The 12,937-nt window shown below is 43.6% G+C and overlaps 1 protein-coding gene across 5 annotated transcripts in view; it reads left to right on the plus strand.

Annotated features, from left to right (window-relative positions):
• thrap3a (thyroid hormone receptor associated protein 3a) overlaps positions 1-12,937 on the plus strand; it is a 120,654-nt gene that overhangs the window by 12,344 nt on the left and 95,373 nt on the right. The gene's annotated exons all lie outside the window — the stretch shown is intronic.

Consider the following 12,937-nt stretch of genomic DNA (forward strand, 5'->3'; position numbering starts at 1 on the left):
CCTTGCCTACTTGTTCTGATATATAAAACTAAAATTAAAATCTTAATTTTAATGTTACATTGGAGCTATATCTACCCATGGCCATTTTGAGCTCCCAATTGCATGCCATTTCAGCTCTTTCCATTTCGTTTCTTGGCTATGGTGAACCCCAAACATGAACTAGAAAAACACTTCATGATCTACAACCCTATGGTGTAATATTGCATTTTCCATTTCCAGTTAACCTGCAACTCCTACGTTCCTTTCTCTCGCCTCTAATTGACCAAAGTTCTTTCACCTACCTCCAACTCCTTCCATCTGTTCATCACCTGTGTGCTCAACCTTTCCCAACTGATTTGATCTATGCATCTAATTCCAACATGTTTATACTTGTTACCTCACTCAGTCGTGATGCAGCCTCTAAATCAAAATGTAAAGTATCCCTCTGCCATCACAAATCTAATGGTATCTTCAGCAGTTTATTTTCTTGCCCCAGTTGACAATATCTGCCATTTCATATTCTGCCTGGGTAGCCTTCAACTTGCTGGCATGCACATCAATTTCTCTAACTTCTGATTTTTCCGCCTCCTTCTTCCCTCTTCTTCATTCCTTCGCTCTGCCCCCCCCTCACCTCTCCTGTTCTCCTCACCTGCCTATCACCTCCCTGTGATGTGCCTCCTCCTTCACTCTCTCCCATGGTCCACTCTGCTCTCCTATCACATTCCTTCTTTTTCAGCCCTTTACCTTTTCTGCTTATCACTTCCCTGCTTCTTGCATCCTCTCCCACCTAACTGGCTTCACCTCACTAGCTTGTACTCCTTCCCCTCCCCCCAACTTCTTATTCTGGATTCTTCCTCTTCGTTTCCAGTCCTGATGAAGGGTCTTGGCCTGAAATATCGACTGTTTATTCACCTTTGCACCTCTGATTTTTAAATTACCTCACTGTTTATTCTTTCTACCAAGATGCATGAACTTAAAGAAGGGTAACTTTGAAGGTATGAGACGTGAATTAGCTAAGATAGACTGGCAAATGATACTTAAAGGGTTGACGGTGGATATGCAATGGCAAGCATTTAAAGATCACATGGATGAACTACAACAATTGTTCTAGAACAATTTGACAAAAGAATAAATCAGGGAAGGTAATGCACCCGTGGCTGACAAGGGAAATTAGGGATAGTATCAATTCCAAAGAAGAAAAATACAAATTAGCCAGAAAAAGCGGCTCACCTGAGGACTGGGAGAAATTCAGAGTCCAGCAGAGGAGGACAAAGGGCTTAGTTAGGAAAGGGGAAAGAGATTACATAGAAACATAGAAAATAGGTGCAGGAGTAGGCCATTCGGCCCTTCGAGTCTGCATCGCCATTTATTATGATCATGGCTGATCATCCAACTCAGAACCCCGCCCCAGCCTTCCCTCCATGCCCCCTGACCCCCCGTAGCCACAAGGGCCATATCTAACTCCCTCTTAAATATAGCCAGTGAACTGGCCTCAACTGTTTCCTGTGGCAGAGAATTCCACAGATTCACCACTCTCTGTGTGAAGAAGTTTTTCCTAATCTCGGTCCTAAAAGGCTTCCCCTCTATCCTCAAACTGTGACCCCTTGTTCTGGACTTCCCCAACATCGGGAACAATCTTCCTGCATCTAGCCTGTCCAATCCCTTTAGGATTTTATACGTTTCAATCAGATCCCCCCCTCAATCTTCTAAATTCCAACGAGTACAAGCCCAGTTCATCCAGTCTTTCTTCATATGAAAATCCTGCCATCCCAGGAATCAATCTGGTGAACCTTCTTTGTACTCCCTCTATGGCAAGGATGTCTTTCCTCAGATTAGGGGACCAAAACCGCACACACTTCTCCAGGTGTGGTCTCACCAAGGCCTTGTACAACTGCAGTAGTACCTCCCTGCTCCTGTACTCGAATCCTCTCGCTATAAATGCCAGCATACCATTCGCCTTTTTCACTGCCTGCTGTACCCACATGCCCACTTTCAATGACTGGTGTATAATGTGTTACGAGAATACACATGAAATTAAGATGTTTGCTGGCCTGGGCTAGCATCAGTGGCATCAGCAGTTGGTCTGCCACCTGCCCTCAGGGGAAGGAGAGATAAGGAACAATGGAGCAGCGCCTGGAGATGTGTAATGAAGGGACGTGGGAGAGAGAGAGCTGTCTGGAGCGGCTCCCCCTTTGAACCCTGAACTGTTTGAAGTGATGGACAGGCGATACCCCAGCAGGGGAATAAAAAGGGACAGGTTCGCTAAGACAGACACACGCCACCCGAGGTAACGAGACCCTGGAAGTGGTGCGCCTCTCACGAGTGGGTGAGAAGTACCAGACAACGACCAGGGTGGAAAGGTACGATCAGCGGGAACCCGGTGTGTGTCTGCCCTTGCCTGGGTGCCGGGTTCACTGCAGAGGATCGACCGCATCTGGAGGAGGGGTCACAGTCGGTGACCTCAGGTGACATCACCAAGGACCTGCCCAAAAGTTGCTTGTGAGCAATATCGCCGGTCTGTGAGTGAAGCATTGTCTGACTGATCAGTTGTTCCTGTTCTCTCTCTCTCTTCTCCCACGTTGTCCATCGCCATGGCAACGATTACTGCGAACTGAACTGGACTGAACTTCGAGTCACTTTTAAATTTGGTCATTTACCCCTAGACAACGATAGAGCTTGATTGATGCTGTTATCTTAATTCTGTGCACATGTGTGTTTATCATCGCTGAACTGTTGCATTTATTATCCTTTCGATTACTGTGTTGCTTATTTCTTTAATAAAACTTTCTTAGTTCTAGTACTCCAGACTCCAACTGAGTGATCCATTTCTGCTGGTTTGGCAACCCAGTTACGGGGTACGTAACAAATGACACCCAGGTCTCGTTGCACCTCCCCTTTTCCTAATCGGCCACCATTCAGATAATTATCTGTTTTCCTATTTTTGCCACCAAAGTGGATAACTTCACATTTATCCACATTAAATTGCATCTGCCATGAATTTGCCCACTCACCCAACCTATCCAAGTCACCCTGCATCCTCTTAGCATCCTCCTCACAGCTAACACTGCCACCCAGCTTCGTGTCATCCACAAACTTGGAGATGCTGCATTTAATTCCCTCATCCAAGTCATTAATATATATTGTAAACAACTGGGGTCCCAGCACTGAGCCTTGCGGTACCCCGCTAGTCACCGCCTGCCATTCTGAAAAGGTCCCGTTTATTCCCACTCTTTGCTTCCTGTCTGCTAACCAATTCTCCACCCACACCAATACCTTACCCCCAATACCGTGTGCTTTAAGTTTGCACACTAATCTCCTGTGTGGGACCTTGTCAAAAGCCTTTTGAAAATCCAAATATACCACATCCACTGGTTCTCCCCTATCCACTCTACTAGTTACATCCTCAAAAAATTCTATGAGATTCGTCAGACATGATTTTCCTTTCACAAATCCATGCTGACTTTGTCCGATGATTTCACCGCTTTCCAAATGTGCTGTTATCACATCCTTGATAACTGACTCCAGCAGTTTCCCCACCACCGACGTTAGGCTAACCGGTCTATAATTCCCCGGTTTCTCTCTCCCTCCTTTTTTAAAAAGTGGAGTTACATTAGCCACCCTCCAATCCTGAGGAACTAGTCCAGAATCTAACGAGTTTTGAAAAATTATCACTAATGCATCCACTATTTCTTGTGCTACTTCCTTAAGCACTTTGTGATGCAGACCATCTGGCCCTGGGGATTTATCTGCCTTCAATCCCTTCAATTTACCTAACACCACTTCCCTACTAACATGTATTTCGCTCAGTTCCTCCATCTCACTGGACCCTCTGTCTCCTACTATTTCTGGAAGATTATTTATGTCCTCCTTAGTGAAGACAGAACCAAAGTAATTAGTCAATTGGTCTGCCATGTCCTTGCTCCCCATAATCAATTCACCTGTTTCTGTCTGCAGGGGACCTTCATTTGTCTTTACCAGTCTTTTCCATTTTACATATCTATAAAAGTTTTTACAGTCAGTTTTTATGTTCCCTGCCAGTTTTCTCTCATAATCTTTTTTCCCCTTCCTAATTAAACCCTTTGTCCTCCTCTGCTGAACTCTGAATTTCTCCCAGTCCTCAGGTGAGCCACTTCCTCTGGCTAATTTGTATGCTTCTTCTTTGGAATTGATACTATCCCTAATTTCTCTTGTCAGCCACGGGTGCGCTACCTTCCTTGATTATGAGAGAAAACTGTTAGGGAACATAAAAACTGACTGTAAAAGCTTTTATAGATATGTGAAAAGAAAAAGATTGGTTAAGACAAATGTAGGTCCCTTACAGACAGAAACAGGTGAATTGATTATGGGGAAGAAAGACATGGCAGACCAATTGAATAACTACTTTGGTTCTGTCTTCACTAAGGAGGACATAAATAATCTTCTGGAAATAGTAGGGGACAGAGGGTCTAGTGAGATGGAGGAACTGAGGGAAATGCATGTTAGTAGGGAAGTGGTGTTAGGTAAATTGAAGGGATTAAAGGCAGTTAAATCCCCAGGGCTAGATGGTCTGCTTCCCAGAGTGCTTAAGGAAGTAGCCCACAAAATAGTGGATGCATTAGTGATAATTTTTCAAAACTCTTTAGATTCTGGACTAGTTCCTGAGGATTGGAGGGTGGCTAATATAACCCTGCTTTTTAAAAAAGGAGGGAGAGAGAAACTGGGGAATTATAGACTGGTTAGCCATACTGAATGGCGGTGCAGGCTCAAAGGGCCGAATGGCCTACTCCTGCACCCATTTTCTATGTTTCTACGATCATACACTTCCCTGCAGTATACGCCATCTGCTACTTCTTTGCCCATTCTCCCAAACTTGTCTAATTCCTCCTGCAGGCTTCCTGCTTTCTCAACACTACTGGTCCCTCCACCTACTTTAGTATTGCCCGTCAATACTGTCATCCAAATCATTGATGATCAATTTGAAAAGGACCAGTTCCAATCCTGACCCACTGCAGAAAACCATTAGTCATCAGCAGCCAACCAGAAAAGGCCCCCTTTTTTCTCACTTTTTGCTTACTGTCAGTCTGCCAATATTCTATCCATGCTAGTATCTTTCCTGCAATACCGTGGGCTTTTGTTAACCAGCCTCGTGCGTCTCCTTCTCAGAAGGCTTCAGAAAATCCAAATAAACAACATCTGATTCTCCTTTGTCTATCCTTCCTGTTATTTCCTCATAGAATTCCAACAGATTTGTTAGGCAAGATTTCCACTTAAGGAAACCATGCTGACTTTGGTCTAATTTATCATGTGCCTACAAGTACCCCGAAATCTCTTCCTTAATCATGAATTCCAACATCTTCCCAATGCTAAAGTTGGGCCAACTGGCCTAAGATTTCCTCTGACATGAAGTGAAAGCTGATTTAGAGGTGGACTGAGCTGTGCGATCATGACAGGTGGGTTATAGCCGTGCTTCATCTGCAGGGGAGCTGAAGATGTCACATACCGTGGCTGAGTTAACAATTTCCATCAGGACTCTGGAAGTCCTGTCCAGTCCACAGACCCCACTACGGAATCGTCCAGCAGCGTCAGTGATGCTGTTGAACTCACTGGCCAGAATGAATTGCTGGTATGTCGCCAGCAGCGGTGGGAGCTGCACGAGGGCAGCCAGCTGCTCGCTCCACACGTGTTACTTAACCAGAGTGGAGTGATTCAGTACAATACATCTGCCACAAGGAGGACCCCACTGTTAAAGTCGAATTTGAATAAAACTCGGGAGACCAGCTTATAGTTGCCACAGTTTTTTGCGCACCCTCCTGCAGGAGTTTGAGACCCAGTTGTCAGAGGGAAGGCACGTAAGTACTGCCACCATCCAACAAGTGGGCCTGTTTCCTCAGGTTACAGCCGTATATTTATACATAGTAAGCCCCATACATTACTGTTGCAGTACGTTATTTGAACTGGTACGCCCACCAAGTCTGTTGGTGCAAAGCTTAGTTATAGATAAGAGAGTCTGCTAGATCAAGGCTTAATTACAGATGGATATGCTGTCCTTATCAGTTATTCCCTTTGCTAGGCTCTGACTTAATTACAGATGGATGTTCATTTCGGTCCTTATCGGTGAGCCCTCCTTCCCCTACTCAAACGAGGCTACATTGTCCAATGTTATCAAACTCTGAATGTCTTTCTGCAAGCTAAGGAGAACTGGTAATGAGCCTGTCTTAGCTGGCTGCTGAAGGCAGAGTTTACTTCAGTTCAAAAATTCCTAATCAGTCCCAGTTATTCTTTTAGCCAGAGGTTACATAGGTTCAAAATGTTTTTTTTTATCCCCAATTCCTCACCACAACCTCTCTTGATTTGGGGAAGTTGAGAAGTTGCCTTCCCATAGCAGATTCCCCCAGTCTGGAAATGCAACAGACATTCTCACCAACCACACGGATTTGATATCATGGGTCAAAGTACCTGTTCCAGTGCTGTGTTGTTTATGTTACCAGCCATGTATTTGAAAGTGTTAGTGGATGCACATTTTAGTGATAGTAACCATAACTATATAAATTTCCTGGTAGTTATAAAGAGGGGATAGGGAAAGAAAACCACATTAGGGAAATGGAGATAAAAGGCTAACATGTCTTCTTTCTGGGATACACATGATCTTCCTGGCAAGAGTGTTCCTGAAGTTCTGAGATACAATGAAAGCAAGCTCATTAACCTGCCAAGAATTGGTTATGGATCTCGGTTCCACTGTATCTCAGTTCAAGTACAAATTCCCGATGATCAGCTTTGCAGGGTGGTCTGTCACTCTGTGGGACTGAAGAACACGTATCGAAGTTTTCTCTGTCACTGCTTCCCCTACTCTTAAAGCATCTGATGCAAGCTTCAGTCAAGGTTCTTCCAGAATGCTACATCTCCTCTCTGCCAGGACCCCCGGCACTCAAGGCTGAGACTCCACTGCTTCCCCTTCTGATTGTCAGCACCACAGCTGGTACCGCAGTCTTTGCCAACCAGGACTCCACTCCCCTCACACATGCCTATTCAATTCCTCTGCCATCCACACATCAACCTGTCCTTCCCCTTTCCTCCATCCTCCAACCTTCCAGCCTCTGCCTGGTGAAGGCCCAAGGCAAACTAGAGGAACAGCATCCATTCTTGAGACGCAGGAGGCTGTAGATGCTAGAATCTGGATTCAGTCCAAATGAAGGGTCTCAACCCATAACGTCATATGTTCAACTCCACGACTAAAACAATGTGGTTTTGTTTAAAAAGAGGGAATGAAATCCACGTTAGGGAAATTGGAATAAAAGGCTAACATCATTTCTTTCTCAGTGCAGATGAAATGATGCTCTGCATGGTTCTGAAATTGTGGGAAAGGAATGAATGCGCTGACTGTAGTGAGACTTGTTAGTGATCATTGTTTTACTGTTAAGCTTTGTCTCCCTGTGCTCCGTGTGACTACACAAGTGCCAGAAATGCCAGCTGCGTGAGCCTTGCCCCACATGTAACTGCATACCCTGACAGGAGTGTCCACTCCATGTACCTTTGTTGCTGCCCTATGAGTGCCCAGTGTCAGGATTGCCAGGCATACAAGCCCTGTGTCAGCTGCGTGCCCCAGCTGCCAGGTTTGCCCCGAGGACAAGCCATGCCAGTCCTGCAATTGTAGGTGCCTTAGCTGTGTGACCTACAACTACCAGCACTGCAGCAAATACCACTTCTCATAACTACTCTAAATGCTAATGTGCGCTGTGTATTACTGTCACAATTGCACTTGCAAGAGATCTCCCAGATCCTCTGGGATGTCTGTGTTGTATCTTACAAGTCTGCCGACGCCCAGATTGGTACCATCACTTTCTAGATTCCTGCAAATGCAAACCAAGCCGATGCATCATAAAATCCCCAGTAAGGAGCACCAGGCATAAGCTACATATTATGATGATTTATTTGCATTTATTTTAATCTGTTTCCTCTTTTAATGCTGTCACTCCTGGCTACAAGCTCATTAACCTGCCAAGAATAGGTTGTGGATCTTAGACCCACTGTATCTCAGTGTAAAGCACAAATACAAGTTCCTGAAGATCTGTATTCCAAGGCAGTCTTCAGTCTGAGAGACTGAATATCATGTATCACTGTCTCCTCTTGCATTGCTTCCCTGGTCTTTTAAAACACCTGATACAAAGCTTCAGTCAAGGTTTCTCCAGAACGTAACAACTGCTGTGTGTCAGAATCTCCTCCCTCAAGTCTGGGAACCCACTGCCTCCCACTCTGATTGTCGGCTTGCCTTGCCTGAAGTCCACAGTCCATTCCTTGGTCTTGCTGGTGTTGAGTGTGAGGTTGCTGTTGCAACATTACTCAACTAGCCTCTATCTCACTTCTGTACACCACTCGTCCCTGTCTAAGATTCTGCTAACAGTCGTGGAGTCTTCAGCAAATTTATAGATGGTGCTTAATCTGTGTCTAGTCATGCCATTGTCAATGTAGACAGTAGTGCTGTGCACTGAGCATGTATTTTTGATGTTGCACTGTGTTGATTGTCATTGTGGGGAGAGATGGGGAGATGTTGAAAACTGGATGTTGTTAACATTGGTATATTTCTAGAATGGGAATCAGATATCAAAGAAGCCATGTTATTATTGGATGGTGGAGCAGGCTCATAGGGGTTTTAAAAAGTACTTTGGTTGTTAGCCTCTGCTGCAGCATATCCCAGTGGATATATATTATGGCATACTCTTAATTGTTCTTTGAAAGGATCTTTTTATAAATGAGAACTTTGTTGTGGGATAATTATCACCATTGATCTATAAATTGATGGATACAGATTTTCATTGTTTAGCTAGGTGAAGCCTTTAGAATATTGTCAATTTTTTAAAAGCTGTGAGTAGACCTAATTCTTGAAGTTCTTTGAATCTTTGTTTCTTTTTTGTCAATCTATTTGTTTTATAGCGGACTGTCCAATGTAGTCTTTAACAGCAGCAAGTCACAGTCTTTCATTTGTATTCTGTGCTAAAATAAATAAAATCTAAATCTCTTTGTCCATTTTTCTTGTAGACTGCATCATTAAATTTAACCAAGATAGCAGGCGTACAAATTATTGGCTATTGGATCCAATTTCTTGCTCTCTTTGGAATGTTGAACCACCAAATCAAAGGAGACTTAACTAGTGTTTTCAAGCTCCGTCACACACTTTTGTTGAAGGTGAATTTAAATGTATGAGCAAGTTAAACCATGCAGATTAGGGTGGTGCAATGTTTTTTGGATGGTGAGGGAGTTCTGGTTAGGCCCTTGTACTGAGTGGGTTTAGTAGAACATGCAGAGGGGAATGATGGGACAAGTACAGTTGGATTGAGAGTGGGACGAATCAAATTGTTGTGGACAAACAGTGGAGCAGGTATATCCTCTCCCTCTGAGCTACATTAGGATCCTCTTGTCTTTGCTTTCTACATCAGCACTTACCATAATCTATAGAATTTCTGCATCGATTAGGATGGTACAACCAAACACTTGATTTTAATTTCTTCTTTCAGCACTCCAGAGACTCCATTCCCTGACATCTTCGTGAACCGTGTAAGAGATAATAACTGTTACGTTTTACCTGCCCTTTTATCCTTTCTAGAGTCTCAAATATCTTTACTTTCAGGTTAGATTGGTAAATTGATTAATTTTTGTCCCATGAACCAAGGTACAGTGGGAAAACTTGTTTTGCATACCATTCATACAGGTTAACTCATTATAGCAGTGCACTACGGTAGTGTAAGATAAAGCAATATTTTTGTTTTATACAATAAAACTAATTTTGAGCACTTTAAGTCATAAACACAATAACTGGTAATAATTTTGAACTCTTGACCCCTTTTTTTTAAAACCCACTTAACATTTTTTTAACCATGAACTCTTGCCCATCCTTGTATTTAGTGCTTCCCACCTGTTGCAGCTCCAGAAATACATGTATTGAGTTGAAGCAGGAGTATGCAGTTTGGCTCTTCAGCTTTGCTCCTTGATTATTCACTGAAGTATGCTCCACCGGTCTTATCCCTTTAGCATTAAATTTATTAGTGATTTGGTTTCCACAATCTATAGGTTCATCACCGTCTTGAGTGAAGATAGAGATAGAGGAAAGCAAACATTTAGTTTCTAGCTCTGTTAGAGTCTTGTAGGTTTTTTTTGAAATGAGCTCATTGTTTTATTCTCTAGTGAAGATAACATGCTGCCTTACGTAACCAGAAACGTGTTAATGCGGACCTTCGGTGCTGTCTGTGCACGTGACCTCATGAGTTCCCTCCGGGTGCGCTGGTTTCCTTCCAAAGGCATGCAGGTTGATGGGTTAGTTAGTCGTTACAAATTGCCCCATGTTTGTGGTAGAATCTAATAAGTACGTGTGGAGAATAAAATATAGATTTAGTGTAGGGTTAGTGTAAATGCATGTATGATTGTTGGTGTGGTCACCGCGGGCTGACAGGCCAGTTTCCGTGCTGAATCTTCTATAAACCCAATTTACCCAATCCCTGCCTTGTATGTCAGTCTTGCCATTTCAGGATCGAGATCTTTTAGCCCTTTCCTAATTTCTTCTTTCTCTGATTCTGTATGCATTTAATACTCTTATATCTTTAACTTTTTTTCCTCAGTACTGATGAAAGGTCATTAATCTGAAATATTAACCGTGTTTGTCTTTCCAGAGATGTTACAAATATTTTCTGGTATTACTGCATTGGATAAACTCTGTTGCAGTACAAGCAGGCACTATGTAGCCTTCTCAAGTAGCAGTGGATCCAGTTACAAGTTGATCTCCTGCTGTAATCCATAGTTTTGATGCAACATTCTCATGTGTGTGCTATTTGTTAATGACTTTAAAAAAAACAGGTACAGGTTTATTCTGTAGTCTAGCCCTTGTAGTATTTAATAGGGCACTTTGGAGGAGGTTTTGCTATGTACTTAATATGTTCTATACTTACCATGTGAAGGGTAATGCTTGCACCCCACAATCAATTCAGTTTAAGATTTCAGAGAGGGCATTTGCTGCTGAATTCCTCTGATAATCTGAGTTTTCATTCTCTAAATCTGCAACAGGATTGTGAGACTTTAGTGCTCTAACGACCTGCTGTAGCCAGTAGAAGATGGACATGAAGTGAGTTCATATCAACTGGAACAGTTTAGACCTAAGACATTGGAGGTGAATTAGGCCATTTGGCCCATCAAGCCTGTTCAACCATTCGATCGTGGCTGCTTTATTTTCCTTCTCAATCTCATTCTCCTGTCTCTCTCCCCCCCCCCCAAACTTTTGATGGCCTTACTAATAAAGAACTGTCAATCTCTGCTTTAAATGTAGCAAATGACTTGGCCTTCACAGCTGTCTGTGGCAATGAATTATACAGATTCACGACCCTTTAGCTAAAGAAATTCTTCCTCATCTCTGTTCTAAAGGGACATAGTTCTATTTTGAGGCTGTGCCCTCTGGTCCTAGACTCTCCCACTATTAGAAATATATTCTCCATCCTCTGCACTGCTTATTCTTTATGGAATAATCCTTTCAGGGTAAAAGCTTTGACTGCAAGTCCTGGACAATGGCCAGTACAGAATGTTCTGCAGACCCTTGGGTGGTGGGGCGGGTTTCCTGAGCATGCTGTCTAAGCCAATTGGCAGAATGCCTCATCACCACAATGTCGCTTAGCTTGCCCTGCATGTTGGATCCTTCCTGCACAGTTGATGTCTGATTTGTAGTGGACACTGCTGTTGAGGGTGAGATGATCACCCACCTCTCTGTTAAAATGATCTTGAGAAAGAACGCACAGATTCTTGACAAGGTTTGTTGAAAGCGGCTGTATCTAATTTATGGACTGTTCCTAGAAACGCGTATGGAGCCAAACATTGGGCTGCTGGAAGATTATCAACTCCATGACGCACTTCGGTGTGCCCGGTTTTTGTTCTTCTAGTCCAACGTGATGTCTGTAAACATAGAAACATAGAAAATAGGTGCAGGAGTAGGCCATTCGGCCCTTCGAGCCTGCACTGCCATCTATTATGATCATGGCTGATCATCCAACTCAGAACCCCGCCCCAGCCTTCCCTCCATACCCCCTGACCCCCGTAGCCACAAGGGCCATATCTAACTCACTCTTAAATATAGCCAATGAACTGGCCTCAACTGTTTCCTGTGGCAGAGAATTCCACAGATTCACCACTCTCTGTGTGAAGAAGTTTTTCCTAATCTCGGTTCTAAAAGGCTTCCTCTCTATCCTCAAACTGTGACCCCTTGTTCTGGACTTCCCCAACATCGGGAACAATCTTCCTGCATCTAGCCTGTCCAATCCCTTTAGGATTTTATACGTTTCAATCAGATCCCCCCCTCAATCTTCTAAATTCCAACGAGTACAAGCCCAGTTCATCCAGTTTTTCTTCATATGAAAGTCCTGCCATCCCAGGAATCAATCTGGTGAACCTTCTTTGTACTCCCTCTATGGCAAGGATGTCTTTCCTCAGATTAGGGGACCAAAACTGCACACAATACTCCAGGTGTGGTCTCACCAAGGCCTTGTACAACTGCAGTAGTACCTCCCTGCTCCTGTACTCGAATCCTCTTGCTATAAATGCCAGCATACCATTCGCCTTTTTCACCGCCTGCTGTACCTGCATGCCCACTTTCAATGACTGGTGTATAATGACACCCAGGTCTCATTGCACCTCCCCTTTTCCTAATCGGCCACCATTCAGATAATAATCTGTTTTCCTATTTTTGCCACCAAAGTGGATAACTTCACATTTATCCACATTAAATTGCATCTGCCATGAATTTGCCCACTCACCCAACCTATCCAAGTCATTCTGCACCCTCTTAGCATCCTCCTCACAGCTAACACTGCCACCCAGCTTCGTGTCATCCGCAAACTTGGAGATGCTGCATTTAATTCCCTCATCCAAGTCATTAATATATATTGTAAACAACTGGGGTCCCAGCACTGAGCCTTGCGGTACCCCACTAGTCACCGCCTGCCATTCTGAA

This window comes from Mobula hypostoma, chromosome 26, assembly GCF_963921235.1.
Source record: "Mobula hypostoma chromosome 26, sMobHyp1.1, whole genome shotgun sequence".
Classification (NCBI taxonomy): Eukaryota; Metazoa; Chordata; class Chondrichthyes; order Myliobatiformes; family Myliobatidae; genus Mobula; species Mobula hypostoma.